Here is a 12687-nt window from a genome sequence, read left to right on the forward strand (position 1 = left end):
GTAATTCCAGGCACCTCATTATTGCACCCAGCACTGTTACATCATACGCATGAGGAAGCCAAATCACACAGAACTGACCATTCACATTGAAAGTCCTTTTGATAATTCCAGTTGTTACAGGATTGGCTTTTTCTTCCACTTTTATCCCATTAAGATACATTTATATTTTTACCCAATATTTCAAACAGTTAAAGCTAATACGGTTTCTTAATTGTCTCCAATACAGTTTTTGAAAACTTAAACCATTTTGGAGCTGAACAGTGAGATATACCAGAGGTACCCCTAGTGCCTTTATATGCTGTATACCATTACTGGTTCAGCCAACAAGATGCCTGCCACTTAAACAGGTAGAAGTTTAAATACAAATGTGTGGGACACCAGAATAACAGACGGTGAGTGATATATATATATATAAGTATACTTAGTAACACGTCCCTGGAATGTGCAGGAAAGATGGAGCTTCAAATTGTCGTGTGGACGGGCGTATTTCCCTTTTCTGAAGCAATTCTCTCTCCTCAGATCGATGTTAACATGGAAAAAAATGATATAGATATATATATATATATATATATAGATATATATGATATAGATATATATAGATATATAGATATATATGATATAGATATATAGATATAGATATAGATATAGATATATAGATATAGATATAGATATAGATATAGATATAGATATATATATATATATATATGTAGCAAACTGTGTAACAAACAGCGGCACTCAGAGACTGACACAGCGTGAATAAAGTGCTGGTGCTTTTAATTCATGGCTGGTAACTCCAACGTTTCGGGGCACGCAAGCCCCTTTTTCAAGGTGAGCCAAATACAAAGTTACTTACAGTTTTGTGATAATTATACCCAAAGTATGAATTAAAGATTCTTAAAATATGGTTAAAAAAAAATATTAATATATAGTGAATATAGTAAAGTAAACACCCCTAATAAAAAAAAAAAAAAAAAATTATATATATATATATATACATATATACATATATACATATATACATATATACATATATACATATATACATATACTTCTCAATAGGTTATCCGAGTGGCAGCTTGTAATACATATGCTTGGCATGCATATAAAATCTGTTACAAGAATTGGTGAAAACAAGCGCCCAAGAGTGTGGTGATTAAATTTAGGGGGAATGAAGGTGTAGAGGAACGGATAAGGATCAGTTTAAAACACTTATCTGGTAGATAGGAACTCGGCTCAAGCAGCACTCTTTTTGTGGCTTAAAAACATGCGGATAAAACAGAAGAAAACTAACATAGTGTATACCATTTATGTTACGTATTATGTTACTGCTTAATTTCACAGGCCTGGTTAGGGACCTAGCTTATTCCCAAAGAGGATAAATGTACAGCCTGGGCAGTGTATATATTAAAAATACAAAGAATTTAATAACATAATCACATAAAAATACACATAAAATAGCTGTATAGCATGCATACAGAATAAAAAATTATATCAGGCTTATCTGTCCATAATAATGACTGGAATGCATGCGTACAGAATTTAAAATTGTTTGAGGCTTATCTGTCCATAAAAGGAGATGTCTGCAGGTACTCCCAACGCGTTTCATCCGTCAGCAACAGGACTTCATCAAGGGGACAGATAAGCCTCAAACAATTTTAAATTCTGTACGCATGCATTCCAGTCATTATGGACAGATAAGCCTGATATAATTTTTTATTCTGTACGCATGCTATACAGCTATTTTATGTGTATTTTTATGTGATTATGTTATTAAATTCTTTGTATTTTTAATATATACACTGCCCAGGCTGTACATTTATCCTCTTTGGGAATAAGCTAGTTCCCTAACCAGGCCTGTGAAATTAAGCAGTAACATAATACGCAACATAAATGGTATACACTGTTAGTTTTCTTCTGTTTTATCCGCATGTTTTTAAGCCACAAAAATAGGATTTTGGTACTTACCAGGTAAATCCTTTTCTTTGAATCCATAGGGGGCACTGGAGTACTCTTGGGATATGGACGGGCGTGGCCGAACAAAGGCACTGAATATTTAAATTTAGGACTCTCCCCCTCCTCCATATCCCCGAGTACCTCAGTGTACTCTGTGTTTTTTACTGAGCGAACAGGAACGATAGAGAGGTTGACAATGGAGAATACCTATAACATAACGGACAACCACAATGTTGACCCATAACCTTACTGTCAACTAAACAGTTGACACCATAACCGATAGAACTTTATAATTTGAACCAATCGGTGAAAATGTGTTAACATAAGCTCCTCTGAGCTTAATATCAATCAAGTAAAACTTGTTACCCTAAGCTCCCTTGAGCTTAAAACAACCCAGGTAAAACTGCTCTGGGTGGGCGTCCAGTGCCCCCTATGGATTCAAAGAAAAGGATTTACCTGGTAAGTACCAAAATCCTATTTTCTTTATCATCCACTAGGGGTCACTGGAGTACTCTTGGGACGTACCAAAGCTTCCCTCATGGGCGGGAGAGCTGTTTGATACTTGTAACAGTAGGCAGCCCAAAGCTAGATGCTGATGGCGCCACCATTCATAACGTGTAAACGTGCACAAACGTGGTGCACTAAAGGCTATGTAGCCGCGTCGTAGACGCTCCACGACCCGCTGGGTCTGACATTCCCACAGAACCTGTGGGATGAGCTATTACTGACGTAGGCGATTGTAACTTAGCCTTAAAGTAAGCCTGACTTGTAGTCATTATTATTATCCAACTGGATAATGTCTGCTGAGAAACTGGCTAACCCCAGTTGGTAGTATCATAGAGAACAAACAACGTATTCATATCACGTACTGTAGACGTTCGGGACATGTATAAACGCGTAATGCGTGTACCACATTCAGAATTCTAGAATGTGCTGTCCACACAGGAACCACTATTGGTATATTGATGTGAAGGATACGAAAGCGGAATTCGTCCGAAACTCTGCTTTGTCATGAGAAAACTCAAATACGGTGGCTTGGAATACAAGGCACCCCAATTATGAAACCAAAACCCTTGCCGAAGCCAAGGCTAGAAGAAAAATGTTTTCCAAAGTGAGAAACTTAATTCCCATTTGTTGTAAGGGTTCAAAATATGAAAACTGTAAGACATCTGAACCCAACCTCAAGTCGTCTGGCGCCGTAGGTGGGATAAATAGAGTCTGAACTTTGATGACACCTTGTAGAAAGATGTGTACAGACGCAAATAGAGGCAAACGTCTTTGAAAATAAGAATTTACTCACCGGTAATTCTATTTCTCGTAGTCCGTAGTGGATGCTGGGAACTCCGTAAGGACCATGGGGAATAGCGGGCTCCGAAGGAGGCTGGGCACTCTAGAAAGATCTTAGACTACCTGGTGTGCACTGGCTCCTCCCACTATGACCCTCCTCCAAGCCTCAGTTAGGTACTGTGCCCGGACGAGCGTACACAATAAGGAAGGATTTTGAATCCCGGGTAAGACTCATACCAGCCACACCAATCACACCGTACAACTCGTGATATGAAACACAGTTAACAGTATGAAACAATAGAGCCTCTCAACAGATGGCTCAACAATAACCCGATTTAGTTAACCATAACTATGTACAAGTATTGCAGATAAACCGCACTTGGGATGGGCGCCCAGCATCCACTACGGACTACGAGAAATAGAATTACCGGTGAGTAAATTCTTATTTTCTCTAACGTCCTAGTGGATGCTGGGAACTCCGTAAGGACCATGGGGATTATACCAAAGCTCCCAAACGGGCGGGAGAGTGCGGATGACTCTGCAGCACTGAATGAGAGAACTCCAGGTCCTCCTCAGCCAGGGTATCAAATTTGTAGAATTTTTGCAAACGTGTTTGCCCCTGACCAAGTAGCTGCTCGGCAAAATTGTAAAGCCGAGACCTCTCGGGCAGCCGCCCAAGATGAGCCCACCTTCCTTGTGGAATGGGCATTGACAGATTTTGGCTGTGGCAGGCCTGCCACAGTATGTGCAAGCTGAATTGTACTACAAATCCAACGAGCAATAGTCTGCTTAGAAGCAGGAGCACCCAGCTTGTTAGGTGCATATAGGATAAACAGCGAGTCAGATTTTCTGACTCTAGCCGTTCTGGAAACATATATTTTCAGTGCCCTGACAACGTCTAGCAACTTGGAGTCCTCCAAGTCCCTAGTAGCCTAGGCACCACAATAGGCTGGTTCAGGTGAAACGCTGACACCACCTTTGGGAGAAACTGGGGACGAGTCCTCAATTCTGCCCTATCCATATGGAAAATCAAATAAGGGCTTTTACAAGACAAAGCCGCCAACTTTGATACTCGCCTGGCAGAAGCCAAGGCCAATAACATAACCACCTTCCACGTGAGATATTTCAGATCCACGGTTTTTAGTGGTTCAAACCAATGTGATTTTAAGAAACTCAACACCACGTTGAGATCCCAAGGTGCCACAGGAGGCACAAACGGGGGCTGACTCTGCAGCACTCCTTTTATAAATGTCTGAACTTCAGGTACTGAAGCTAGTTCTTTTTGAAAGAAAATCGACAGAGCCGAGATCTGTACCTTAATGGAACCCAATTTAAGGCCCATAGTCACTCCTGCTTGCAGGAAATGCAGAAATCGACCTAGTTGAAATTCCTCTGTTGGGGCCCTTTCGGCCTCACACCATGCAACATATTTTCGCCATATGCGGTGATAATGAGTTGCTGTAACCTCTTTCCTGGCTTTAGTAAGCGTAGGAATGACTTCCTCCGGAATGCCCTTTTCCTTCAGGATCCGGCGTTCAACCGCCATGCCGACAAACGCAGCCGCGGTAAGTCTTGGAACAGACAGGGCCCCTGCTGCCGCAGGTCCTGTCTGAGTGGCAGAGGCCATGGATCCTCTGATATAAATTCTTGAAGTTCTGGGTACCAAGCTCTTCTTGGCCATCCACGAGTATCGTTCTTACTCCTCGCCTTCTTATTATTCTCAGTACCTTTGGTATGAGAGGCAGAGGGGAGAACACATAAACCGACTGGTACACCCACGGTGTTACCAGAGCGTCCATAGCTATCGCCTGAGGGTCCCTTGACCCGGTGCAATATCTTTTATAGCTTTTTGTTGAGGCGGGACGCCATCATGTCCACCTGTGGCCTTTCCCAATGGTGTACAATCCTATTGGAAGACTTCTGGAGGAAGTCCCCATTCTCCCGGGTGGAGGTCGTGTCTGTTGAGAAGATCTGCTTCCCAGTTGTCCACTCCGGGAATGAACACTGCTGACAGTGCTAACACATGATTTTCCGCCTATCGGAGAATCCTTGTGGCTTCTGCCATCGCCATCCTGCTTCTTGTGCCGCCCTGTTGGTTTACATGGGCGACTGCCGTGATGTTGTCTGATTGGATCAGTACCGGCTGGTTTTGAAGCAGAGGCCTTGCCGGCCTCAGGGCATTGTAAATGGCCCTCAGGTCCAGAATATTTATGTGTAGGGAAATAACCTGACTTGACCAAAGTCCCTGGAAATTTCTTCCCTGTGTGACTGCCTCCCAGCCTCAAAGGCTGGAATCCATGGTCACTAGGACCTAGTCCTGTATGCCGAACCTGCGGCCCTCTTGAAGATGGGCACTCTGCAGCCACCACAGTAGAGATACCCTGGTCCTTGGAGACAGGGTTATCAGCCTATGCATCGGAAGATGCGATCCGGACCACTTGTCCAACAGGTCCCTCTGAAAAGTTCTTGTATGGAACCTGCCTAATGGGATTGCTTCGTAGGAAGCTACCATTTTTCCCAGGACTCGCGTGCAATGATGCACCGCTACCTATTTTGGCTTCAGGAGGTCTCTGACTAGAGATGACAACTCCTTGGCTTTCTCCTCCGGGAGAAACACTATTTCTGGTTTATGTCCAGAACCATCCCCAGGAACAGTAGACGTGTCATAGGAACCAGCTGTGACTTTGGACTGTTTAGAATCCAACCATGCTGTTGTAGCACTTTCCAAAATAGTGCTACCCCGACTACCAACTGCTCCTTGGACCTCGCCCTTATAACGAGATTGTCCAAGTACGGGATAATTACAACTCCCTTTTTTTGAAGGAGTATCAACATTTCGGCCATTACCTTGATAAAACACCCTCGGTGCCATGTACAGTCCAAACGGCAGTGTCTGGACTTGGTAATGGTAATCCTGTACCACAAATCTGAGGTACTCCTGGCGAGGATGGTAAATGGGGACATGCAGGTAAGCATCCTTGATGTCCCAGGATACCATGTAATCCCCCTCGTCCAGGCTTGGAATAACCGCCCTGAGCGATTCCATCTTGAACTTGAATTTTTGTGTTCAAGGATTTTAAATATAAAATGGGTCACTCCGAACCATGCGGTTTCGGTACCCCAACCCGTGTGGAATAGTAACCCCGTCCTTGTTGAAGTAGGGGCACCTTGAGTATTACCTGCTGGGAATACCGCTTATTAATTGCCTCTAGCACAGCCTCCCTGCCTGAGGGAGTTGTCAGCAAGGCATATTTTAGGAAACGGCTGGGGGGAGACATCTCGAATTTCAGCTTGTACCCCTGAAATACTACTTGAAAGAAACAGGGATCCACCTGTGAGCGAGCCCACTAATTGCTGAAATTTTTGAGACGGCCCCCCACCGTACCTGGCTACACCTGTGGAGCACCCGCGTCATGGTGTGGCCTCACAGGAGGCGGGGGAAGAATCTTGATTCTGGGAACAGGCTGACTGGTGCAGCTTTTTTCCCTCTACCCTTGTCTCTGTACAGAAAGGAAGCGCCATTTGACCCGCTTGCTTTTCTGAAGCCGAAAGGACTGTACCTTTGTCTGTGAGGAAACCGGAGGTAAAATTATTTCTTCCCAGCAGTTGCTGTGGATACGAGGTCCCAGAGACCATCCCCAAATAATTCCTCACCCTTATAAGGCTCTCTATGCGCTTTTTAAGTCAGCATCACCTGTCCAGTGACAGGTCTCTAATACCCTCCTGACAGAATGGACATTACATTTATTTTGGATGCCAGCCGGCAAAATATCCCTCTGTGCATCCCCCATATATAAGACGACGTCTTTAATATGTTTTTATGTTTTCCAACTAGTATCCCTGTTTGACAGGGTCACCGACCACGCTGCAGCAGCACTATCTGCAGGTCTCAGTCTAGTACCTGAGTGTGTAAATACAGACTTCAGGATAGCCTCCTGTTTTTTATCAACAGGTACCTATTAAAGTGGCCGTATCCTAAGACGGCAGTGCCACCTTTTTTGACAAACGTGTGAGCGCCTTATCCACCCTAGGGGATATCTCCCAGCGTAACTTATCCACCTGGCGGGAAAGGGTACGCCATCAGTAACTTTTTATAAATTACCAGTTTCTTAACGGGGGAACCCACGCTTTCACACACTTCATTTATTCATCTGATGGGGGAACAAAACACTGCCTGTTTTTTCTCCCCAAACCTAAAACCCATTTTTAGAGGTGCTTGGGTTAAAGTCAGAAATGTATAACACATTTTTTATTGCCGGGATCACGTCACGGATGTTCCTAGTGGATTGTGTATATGTCTCCACCTTGTCGACACTGGAGTCAGACTCCGTGTCGACATCTGTGTCTGCCATCTGAGAGAGCGGGCGTTTTTGAGCACCTGATGGCCTTTGAGACGCCTGGGCAAGCGCGGGCTGCGAAGCCGGCTGTCCCACAGCTGCTACGTCATCCACCCTTTTATGTAAGGAGTTGACACTGTCGGTTAATACCTTTCACCTATCCATCCACTCTGGTGTCGGCCCCACAGGGGGCGACATCACATATATCGGCCTCTGTTCTGTCACCATATAAGCCTCCTCATTCAACATGTCGACACAGCCGTACCGACACACCGCAGACACACAGGGAATGCTCTAAACGAGGACAGGACCCACAAAAGCCCTTTGGGGGGACAGAGTAAGAGTATGCCAGCACACACCAGAGCGCTATATATATACAGGGACTAACTGAGTTATGTCCCTAATAGCTTTTATATAATATACTGTATACAGTGCCAATTTTAATGCCCCCCCTCTCTTTTCCCTCTTACTGTACTGTAGAATTGCAGGGAAGAGCCAGGGAGCTTCCCTCCAGCCGAGCTGTGAGGGAAAAATGGCGCCAGTGTGCTGAGGAGATAGGCTCCGCCCCTTTTTCGCGGCCTATTCTCCCGTTTTTTATGGAATTCTGGCAGGGGTATTTACCTCATATATAGCCCCTGGGGCCATATATTGAGGTATTTTAGCCAGCCAAGGTGTTTTTATTGCTGCCTCAGGGCGCCCCCCCCAGCGCCCTGCACCCTCAGTGACCGGAGTGTGAAGTGTGTGAGAGGAGCAATGGCGCACAGCTGCAGTGCTGTGCGCTACCTTGGTGAAGACAGAGTCTTCATGCCGCCGATTTTCCGGACCATCTTCTTGCTTCTGGCTCTGTAAGGGGGACGGCGGCGCGGCTCCGGGACCGAACATCAAGGCTGGGCCTGCGGTCGATCCCTCTGGAGCTAATGGTGTCCAGTAGCCTAAGAAGCCCAATCCGGCTGCAAGCAGGCGAGTTCGCTTCTTCTCCCCTTAGTCCCTCGCTGCAGTGAGCCTGTTGCCAGCAGGTCTCACTGAAAATAACAAATTCTAAGACTATAACTTTCTAAGAGCTCAGGAGAGCCCCTAGTGTGCATCCAACCTCGGCCGGGCACGAAATCTAACTGAGGCTTGGAGGAGGGTCATAGTGGGAGGAGCCAGTGCACACCAGGTAGTCTAAGATCTTTCTAGAGTGCCCAGCCTCCTTCGGAGCCCGCTATTCCCCATGGTCCTTACGGAGTTCCCAGCATCCACTAGGACGTTAGAGAAAATAAGTTTACCACACAGATACCTGCACTCTTAGTGCAGATCCACACAGTTTTCCATCCCACCCCGTTTAACAGAATACGGGTAACCTGAAGGATGTTGGAAACCTCCGAGGTTTACAAGCTATGTAAGCACACGAAATTTTGTAATAATGAGCTGCCTTAAGCGGCTTACTAACTTGTAACAGGGTTGGTATAACCGATACTGTAATGCTCTATTTCTTAAGAGGGTGGTCTGAACCCTCACCCCGTCAACCGCAGCTGCGGTACATAGGTAATAGGTACATAGGTAACTATGGGTAAAAGAACGTTCCCTGATGTAACAGGTTGGACGTATTATGAGCGGGCCAAGATCGTGTGCCAGTATTCCTTGGAAATTCGAGAAGCAAACTTCTCCGAAACCCATGAGATACCACCAGTATGACTGTGACGAACTGTTTTATGATCCGTTTTGGCAACGGAGAGAGCAGCGTGGCGGAGCCAGATACACGATGCTGAATGACCACATGAATGTGAGAGACTCCACCGCCACTGCCCTTGTGATCTGTTGTTTTGTACACATACTGAGCTTTTGTAATTGTGGCGAGATGCCATCATGTATACTTGAGGGTAACCCCCTTCTGTGGACTCACATATGAAACACCTCTGGATTTAATGTCCAGTTTTCAGGATCCAAATTCTGACGGTTGTGATCATCTGTCTAACAGATGTCCACTCACTGAATGATCTCTTGACATTTTCACATAATGGTGTTCTGAGCCATTGAGGATTTGAGTTACCTGCCGCATTGCCATGCGGATTCTTGGTTCTCCCTGGTTGTTGTGTATGCAACTGCCGTTGCCTTGTCTGACTGCCCCTGGTTAGACTGAAAACGAATCATGTATTGCATTGTAAAATGCACGGAGTTCTAGGACCTTTATCGACAGCAATCTGTCGTGATCCGTTTTAGAACCTTTGTCGCTGATTTTAACTACAAATCCTGACCCTCTGCGACTCTCGTCCAGAGTATATGCACCCTTGTACCTCTGTGGGAAACGCGAGTGAAGGGTGGCGAACTAAATTGAACACACATCTTTATTCTTAATAGGTGAATACACCAATGTACCGCTAGTGTGCGTGTTTTGCACTAATTACTAGATGTACATTTGTTCTTGCTGGTGTAGTAGGTAAAATTATAATCTTACCTAGGAATTGACATCATTTAGTGTCGAACTTGATCTGCTACCGCAGTATACCTTAGTAGCACAAGTTAGAGGAACTTTGTTGAGACAAAATTCTTATGAGCAAATCATCTAAGATAGAGAAACTCTGTTGAGACAGAGTTTTTATGTGAGATGAGCTATCATCCCAACATCACTTTGGTAAATACCCGAGTCGATAAGCAACGGTAGACCTGAAATGGTTAATGGTTGTGGCGATTTGCAAACGCTAGAACCTGTGATGAACAAACCGGAATGGGTAAGTACGCATTGTGAAGATTAAATGCAATTATGCAATTTTGTGGCTCCAATAAGCAAATACTAACCGCAAAAATTCCATTTCCTAACTGTAGTAAGTGACTTGCTGATTGATATTGCGACGGAGCTGTTTGGTTTTGCTCAAACAGAGGGGAATAAGTAACTCTGACTCTGTTGGAGTACTACTGCCTGGTTTATAAACCAGCAAAGACTAAATGGCAACCTGCCAAACCGTTCGACAGAGGCAGTTTTGTCCTTTAAGCTGTAAATAGCTGAGACATTCATGAGTTGAAGTCATGAAACCTCGCAAATGTAACATGTAAAGACGCGCTTCCCCAATTGTAAAAGAGGTCATCAAACCACTGGCTTGCTGACTGTAACGTCCTGTCGTTACAAGGCGTGACTGTTTCTTATAAAGGGATAAAACGCCGTTACAAGTATACTGTATGCGGTAATGGCTGAATATCATAAAGGGATAAATATATCAATTTTAGGAGCAAACAAGCTCTGGCCTTGTCGCGCTTAACTAGCGACAATGAAAGTAACCGGCGTTAGCAGAAGCTTTACAGATATACTCTGCAGCTTCTTTTAACCGTGATCGTCATTGTTTCATACATAAATTCTAGTGACCCAAATGTATCCTGGGTTTTTATAATGTTTGACAGAAACGCATCTAGCAATGGCGGATCGCGTCCTTTTGGAAACGATTATGTATGGTTGTCAAAAACCCCGCACTATCTGAGTGCTGGACTAATGTACCCTTCTCACTCGTAGTTATCGGTGTGAGATTTGACATAGAATCGTGCATTAATATTATAAGACCAGTGAAATAAACACTCTGGTACCCAAAGGGAAATTGGCCCTTTGGAAAGACTGTCTTTTGTTAGAGCTGGCGGAGTCATTCCGAGACTCCGATGTTACCGCTCTTTTAATTTGAATTGCCAATGTTAACATAGGATTCTGTAAAATTAATTTTAGTCTGCACTAGAGCCTTACTCGCTATGTAGACAGACACCATAATATGCAACAGACAGACACTTGCACGACTTTGTGTCATATATATATATATATATATATATATATATATATATATATATATATATATATATATATATATATATATATATGTTATTGCTGAACAGCATATTCATATGAAACTCATGCTTGTTTCTCTCTACGGAAATCTTTAGTAAAAAAAAACGAAAGATTTATTCGATATGAAGAGAGTATTCTTTATGTGAAAAGCAGTTCACATGGGCATATGAAACCCGAACCAAATTCCTACTAACTCCCCTGCGCCTCTGGTGGCTTAGAGATGTAGGGCAGGAATGTTCTAGAATTATGTAGAAATACAGATTACATGGCGGGCAGGAATTACATGGCTAACTTATGTGAAACCTGAACCAAAAAATTCCCACTAACACCCCTGCGCCTCCTTGTGGAGTAGAGGTGTATGGCCGGAATGTTCTGGAATTATAAGCTGGAAAAACAGCAATGATTAAAATGGCCCTAATGCCATGCTTTCACAGAAAATCACAGTACAGATTACCTGCTGCAGTGTTAATATAGGCTTAATAGCCTATTATACAGTTAATATAGGCTTAATAGCCTATTATACAGTGATAACACAGGTCTAGGATACAGTAAAATACCTGCATTTAGTTAGCCTTCCATTAATATGAACACTGCCTGCAGCCTTATATTGCAGCCTTAACAGAAAATACCAGGAAACATGGTTAAAAAATGCAATATGTTATGACATTGATAGCCTATTCCTTACTGTTTAAAAAGCTGACCAGCCTATTATTAACCCATGCAGCCTTGCTATATGGTGCTGTTGCTATGGGCATACTCCCCCTCACCTCCCCTGCAGCTGCGCTGCTTGTGAGGTAGTCTCCCCATGTTACCTGCAGCGGACGGGAGAGCAGGGGAGCGCTGTGTCTAGCGCTGGGGAGCCGTCCGGAAGAGCGGCCGGCGCCTTCATACATCATATCAGCGGCGTGCGGTGTTAGCGCAGGAAGAGCGGCCGGCGTCTGTGAGTGACGTGCGGCCGCTCTGTCTTAGAAAGCGGGTAGAGTGGCTGGCTCGGGCGGCGCCTGTGCCGGGTAATCAGCGCTGGGAGAGCGGCCGGCGTCTGAGTGACGTGCGGCCGCTCTGATCTCTAGCGTAGTTCAGCGGGGCATATCAATGGCGGCTTCAGCGGTGCAAACACCCACACAGCAGGGCGGCAGCGTGAGCTGACCGCCCTGACACCCCACCATACCTTGGCCGCACTTACTGTAAGCTACGTCCTGCTTGTGACGGGCTTTCATCCTGGCTGTGACGGGGCTTTCTGTAAGCTCCGTCCAGTGTCAGACCCTGTGATTTTCATAGCGGCTGGGCATAGCGCGTATGAGCTCC

The 12687-nt window shown here is 44.7% G+C and overlaps 1 protein-coding gene across 5 annotated transcripts in view; it reads right to left on the reverse strand.

Annotated features, from left to right (window-relative positions):
• Positions 1-12687, reverse strand: part of LSM14B (LSM family member 14B) — a 60150-nt gene that overhangs the window by 15399 nt on the left and 32064 nt on the right. The window lies entirely within an intron of this gene.

This window comes from Pseudophryne corroboree, chromosome 3 (genome assembly GCF_028390025.1).
Source record: "Pseudophryne corroboree isolate aPseCor3 chromosome 3, aPseCor3.hap2, whole genome shotgun sequence".
Lineage (NCBI taxonomy): Eukaryota > Metazoa > Chordata > Amphibia > Anura > Myobatrachidae > Pseudophryne > Pseudophryne corroboree.